Below are 6145 nucleotides of genomic sequence, written 5' to 3' on the forward strand. Positions count from 1 at the left end.
TTGAATGGGAGCCAGAGGGTAAAAGGAGGTGATGTCGTTGGACCCAACCATCTGTAATGGGGTCTGGTGCCCTCTTCTGGTGTCTCTGAAGAGAGCAATAGTGGTGTACTCATATGCATAGAACAGATGAGCATAGGGCTGGTTCATCCTAAGCACATGGGATATTTTCTAAGGGATTTAAGAAGGGGGGTTAAGACATCATTCACCCTGGCTAAAGAACAAATGGACAGAGGGATGGATGGACTATTGAATAAATTCTACAGAACCTCTTAGTATCCAGGTCGTGCTCTGTTTTACAAGGACAATGCCCCCCAGAACCTCTTAGTATCCAGGTCCTGCTCTGTTTTACAAGGACAATGCCCCCTCCATCTGCTTTAGCTCTCTGGACCACTCAGACCTTCTCTCACTGTGTGAATAAGGCGCAGATTAGATAGGAGAGGGTCTAAATGTCACACACCAGCTAATTCCTCCAGCTTGGGGAAGGCAATACTGAACCTATAAACCTGGTTCCTGGTTCCCACCCCCTTCCTCCCACCCCTACCCTCCGTTTTTGGTACACAGAGCTTGAGACCAAAGATGAGAAGAATTCTGTGGCCGTTTGAGTAAGAACGGCCCCCATAGTTTCGTATATTTGAATGCTTGGGGAGTGGCACTATTGATACGGATCAGAAAGTATGGCCTTGTTGGAGGAAGTAGAGGGGCTTTGAGTATTCAAAGCCCAAGCCAGGCCCAGTGGATCTCTCTTCCTGCCACCTTCAGATTCATATGTACAAGTCTCAGCTACTGTGTCTGCCTGCACGTCCCCCGTGCTTCCTGCCATGATAATAACGGACTAAACCACTGGAACTCTAAGCAAGCCCCAGTTAAATGCCTTCTTCTATAAGAGTGGCCACCGTCGTGGTGTCTCTTCACAGCAATAGAACGGTGACTCAAACAGACCGTCTCAATGAAAAGTGAACCTAGACCTCTCAGTTCTCACCAGGAAAGCAATAACAGAGACCAGCTCTAAACTCAGCAATGGGACCAAGTCACAGTCCTTCCTTGAAGAATGTCACCTATCTCCACAGCAGGGAACAGTGCCCTCTCACACAGTCTGGGACCACGGGTTCTGTCCCCCACCCCAGCCCCTAGACAGACCCAGCTGTTTCTAAGAAACAGGAAAGAAGTGAAAACCTCTGACCATCGGTCAAGACCTCGAGCCAGTTAATCCTGCTTCTACCTTGGCTTCACTATTGGCTGGTCCTGCAACCCTGAACGTGTGGTTTAACCACCTTGATCCTCTCTCTTCCTGTTTAGAAGATGGGTAGAGAAAGGGCTGAAGGCACGGCTCCAGTTTTAACTCTTTAAAAGATCAGTTCCCAGCACCCATATCAGGGCAATCACAGTCACCTGTAACTCCAGCCCTAGGGCATCCAACACCCTCTTCTGACCTGCTCTAGTACCTGCAGTCATGAGCACATGGCCCACATAGACACATAGTTTTAGGGTTTCTATTGCTGCTATGAAACACCATGACCAAAAACCAAGTTGTGGAGGAAAAGGCTTATTTAGCTGACACTTCCACATTGCAGTCCATCACTGAAGGAAGTCAGGACAGGAACTCACACAGGACAGGAACCTGGAGGCAGGAGCTGAGGCAGAGACCATGGAGGGTGCTGCTTACTGGTTTACTCCTCATGGCTTGCTCAGCCTGCTTTCTTACAGAACCCAGGACCACCAGCCTGGGGATGGTTATACACAAAGGGTTGGTTATAACCTCCCCCATCAATCACTAATTAAGAAAAGGCCCCACAGCCAGATCTCAATGGGACAGTTTCTCAATTGAGGTTCCCTCCTTTCAGATAACTCCAGCTTGTGTCAAGTTGACATGAAACCAGCCAGCACAGAGATAATGTGCATGTTACTAAAAGAGAATCTTCAATGGCAGATTAAAAGATGGAATTCCCCAGGTTATGTATGAGGGCGTCATTCCCTCAGAAATGACTGCTAAGCAATGGCACTCCTGTCAGTATGGAAGATGATGATGGTGGTGGTGGTGATGGTGGTGGTGGTGGTGGTGACAACGACAACTACGGTGACTACAATGCTGGACAATGACAACAGCACAGAGACAAGAGAAGAGACTGACAGTGAGCATCCTGGACCAGTGCTCATGCCGGTGGGCACGTGGAACAAACATGCTGAAGCCATCAAGTAGCCTGGGCTGACTTAGAAAGATTTCCATTTTTCGAAACATATTTTTGCCCAGGCTTCAAGTCAGTAGAAAAGCTGGATTTCCCACTGAGTTCCCACCACCCTGCCCCCACCTCACTCCAGATGCAAGAGAGCCACCTCCCGGCTCCCACACCAGGACACTTGCTCACTTGGTGGGAACAGGTGTTGTGGTAAGAAGCTTGTGGCTTTGAGCTGTGCCGAGCTGGGTGTTATCACCGAGGCAACTCCTCTCCCACCTCCTGCCCTCAGAGTCCCCAGAGGAGGCTGATGGTACTAGGGGAGTATCATGTGCCAGCCCCTTGGCACAGCTTGATGATAACTGACCTATGACCTTGGCTGTGATGTGAGGAGGTGAGAGAGTCACCGGGACCTTCAATCTGTGCCTGCCCAGCTCCCACAGCCCGCAGGGGTAATTAGGGACTCTGCCACCTAGGATGGCAGCACCTCCGTTCCCACCCCACCCTCTCTATCTCCTCAAGTTACACCACCACAGAGTGTGGGCATAAATACCCACCCACCGAGCCTTTTTCCAGTCGAGTGCCCGGGGTTGGGATGCCAATCTGTGGGTACTCTCAGGTTTCAGAGGTGGGGTAATCCCAAGACGTGGTATGGCTTAGACCTCCTCCCGTCCCCTCCTCCTCCCAAGATGGGGAAGAGCTGTGTGTACATGTATATATCCACACATGAACCTCACTCATGCATGAACACCACTGCCAGGGGCTGAAGGCACAAAAGGGAAAGCAATAGGTCTCATCCATGGGAGCCGTGAATGTGTCTTCTCTGCTTCATCAGTACTTTCCTTCAGAGGGAATTAGGGTTCCACTCCACAGATACGCTCTCCCCACCACTGGCTGTCCTTGTCACTCTTAATACAGGTTGTGTTTGAGGCCCTGGGGCTTCTGCATCTACAAACTGTGTGTGTCTCTGTGTGTGTGTATGTTTCAATATGTCCTACCGTGGTAAGATGCACTTAGATGATAGCGAATAATGTGCTTTTTTTTTTCCTGTTTGTCTACAACATTGCTAAAATTCTTTCCCAGGGAAAGACATAAACAATGTCTGTACCTCCTTCTATGGTCTTAACAAGCTGAGGAAGAAATCTACTGAAGTATAGTCTGAAGAACCAAAGAGTTTCTCAGGCTTCCTTAAGAGGCATAGGTAATAGGTTGCGTACAGGGGTGTAGAAGGTGCGGGTGCTCCCCCTTCCAGAAGGGGGGGCTGTATCCAGTGAGAATGATGGTTTCCTGTACCTCACGAATGGTGTCCCCTCCCATAGCCAGCCGTCCCAGACCTATGCACCCTAGCCTTTCCCCAAAGCCATGTGTAATTAAAGCAGAGTTGACTAGGGCAAGTGGCTGGGACCCTCAGGTGAGGGTCTCATGGCCCTCCCCTTCTAATGAGGGGGTGTGACTGTCAACAAGCCCTCCTGGGATCACCCTTTTGTAAGAGAGATACAGCTGAAACCCCCAGGACTCTTGTTGCTGGGCACTTTCAGGTGACCCCCACTGTGCCCAAGGTGGCTGCCTTCCTAGGAGCTATTTCCACTTTCCTAGATTTTTCTTGTGACTTCCCCCTCTCTCCAGCTCCCACCTGCCTGAGGCCCAGGCTGCTTGTCACACGGTCCCTGCTTCTCTTTTTTTCTATCCAGCAAACTCTGTCTATCATGGCCCCAATTAGCATCAGGGACACAGGGAAGAGAATTCTAAGCATTGTTGCTAAGTGAGCGCTCGGTCCCTGAGGCAGGGGCAGTAGCCACCCCACTCAGCCAACGAAGGTTGGTATGTCTCTACCCCACCCCCAGAGCAACTCTGCGATCTGGTGCTGTGGAACTACACCCACCCTTGAGGCTCCAGGGTCAGGCAGTACTCTGCTCATCTAGGACTGTGTCCTCCCCCTCATCGGGCAGTCCTCCCTCCAACCCCTGCCCCCACCTCCCCTTCAGATGCAAAGCGGACATATGGCTCATCTCCATCTTTGGGGGAGGTTCTGTCTAAAGTCGTCCCAAAGATTCAGATTGTATGACAAATCACGTTCTAGACTATCGTGGCGAGAAAGCCGCCAGGCGCTTGCATCATTACCCCCAGACAACAGCTTCATTAGGCTGAAAGGGAAGTTTGCCCCAGTGCAAGCGCCGCCACTGACCTGGGCCCCTCTTTTCTCCATTGTCTGTGAGAGCCACGGCTCGCGTCTTCATACCATATGGTCCATTTGAGCACCCCACACTGTCTTCCTGGGGAAACGGGCATAGCGAGAAGCCCTAGGATAACCAGCAGCCTGTCTCCTGAGTCCAGGGGCGAGCCTGACACGGAGTGAGGTAGAACTGGAAAAAAAGATGGGGACCAAGGGTCTCAGGGAGGCCTGAGTGCATGTCTACTGCATTTGGAAGCTCCTCCGAGGTCCCTGGACTCTGGGCATTTCTCCACCACGCCCCACCCTCCACCCCAAAAACAACAACAAAAGTCGATTAAGCAGAACTGACAAAACCTGAAAACTAGGGTATCCCTTTGGGAATATTCAGGAGTCTGATTTAAGGGGAATTGTGGGAGCAAGACAGGGAGAGCTGCTTTTGTTCCTAGCTCCTCCACCATCCCTTTGAAGCTCTGCTCCAAGCGGCCTCTAGGACCTGATTTCTCCCAGAGGAAGGAGTCTTATGCAGCCCTGCACAGAGAGGCGGGAGCCATCAGAGGGCACCCTAGAAGAACAAACGTTGGGATTCAGAAATCTGCCTACAGGGACCTCGGTGACTTTTTTTTTAAGAGTAAGGAAGAAAGCCTGCCAGTACTGGTGCGGTGCTTGGTTGGGTCGGCCAGCCCGGCGGATTAGGGCCAGGATTAACATTTTAAACTCCGCCAGGCTCCCTGACTCAAAGATCTCGCTCGCTAATCGTATTACTATCCCTCGGATTATTGCCTTACCCTTGGCAGAACAGACTCTAAAATCAAATTGATTAAAGTCCCCTCCTGTTTTCTCTTATCTCCTTTGGTGTGTAGGGAGGGACCTAGGCTTCCGAAGGAGCGGACTTTGAAAGTCCGATCCCACTTCGTATTCGGCTCCTTCCCCCTCCCCTTTCCACGCCAGACTACGGTGAGAAAAGGAACGACACGGTTTCTTTAGTCCCGCCCACGTCAGCTCCTAATTCCCGGTCATTTATCCCATATTAAAACTTCTTTAAGTAAGAATGGACCAGCAGCAGCACCTGCTATGCAAATGTGGCCAAATCCAGCAGGGCCGCCGGGCGTGCGCCATTCAGCGCTCGCGGCGGCGCCGCGCGGCCCTTCAAATGCAGACAGGGCGCGGGTCCCGACAGATTGCGGGGGGTGGGGGTGGGGGACAGGGCGGGGCTGGGCGGGGCGGGGCTGCGGGAGAGGTTGGCTAGCAGGAGCCCCCTCGAATCACCTCTCCCCGGAGGCTTTCCTCCCTGCCACACTCTCCTCCACCTACCTTTACTGTTTTCTCCCACTGACGCCAAGGTCGCTATGCCTCGGTGTCCCCGGAATTCATCCTTGCGCCCCCACCTAAATCTAGTCAGCCTCTCTGGTGCGGGCGTGGTGTGGCCGCGCCCGCGATGGGACAAGAATGGGACAAAGTCGCCTTTGACTCCCAGCCAGCGCCAGCGTTCCCGCAGCACGCTCCCCTCCGCAGGGAGGCCTTGCCGTGGGATAACAAGGATTAGCGTGTTGGAGACCATTGAAGCCCGCCCGGTCCTCACGTGGCTATAGGCTCAGTCGCGTCTCGTGCGACCCTAATTCGCTCACGAGAGGAGCCCGCTCGCCCGCACCCGGGCCTCGTGCTTGATCAGGCGCGGGATCACTTTGCGCGTTCCCAGGGCCCGGGCGTGGGAAGAACTGTGGCGCGAGGGTCAGCGACACAAGGCTGGGGGGACCCCCTTCCTCCAGCCCCCAATTTTTATTTGTGTCCCCATAAAAGAGAT

The sequence above is a fragment of the Mus caroli genome, unplaced genomic scaffold (genome assembly GCF_978045245.1).
Source record: "Mus caroli unplaced genomic scaffold, Mus_caroli_1 scaffold_15, whole genome shotgun sequence".
Classification (NCBI taxonomy): domain Eukaryota; kingdom Metazoa; phylum Chordata; class Mammalia; order Rodentia; family Muridae; genus Mus; species Mus caroli.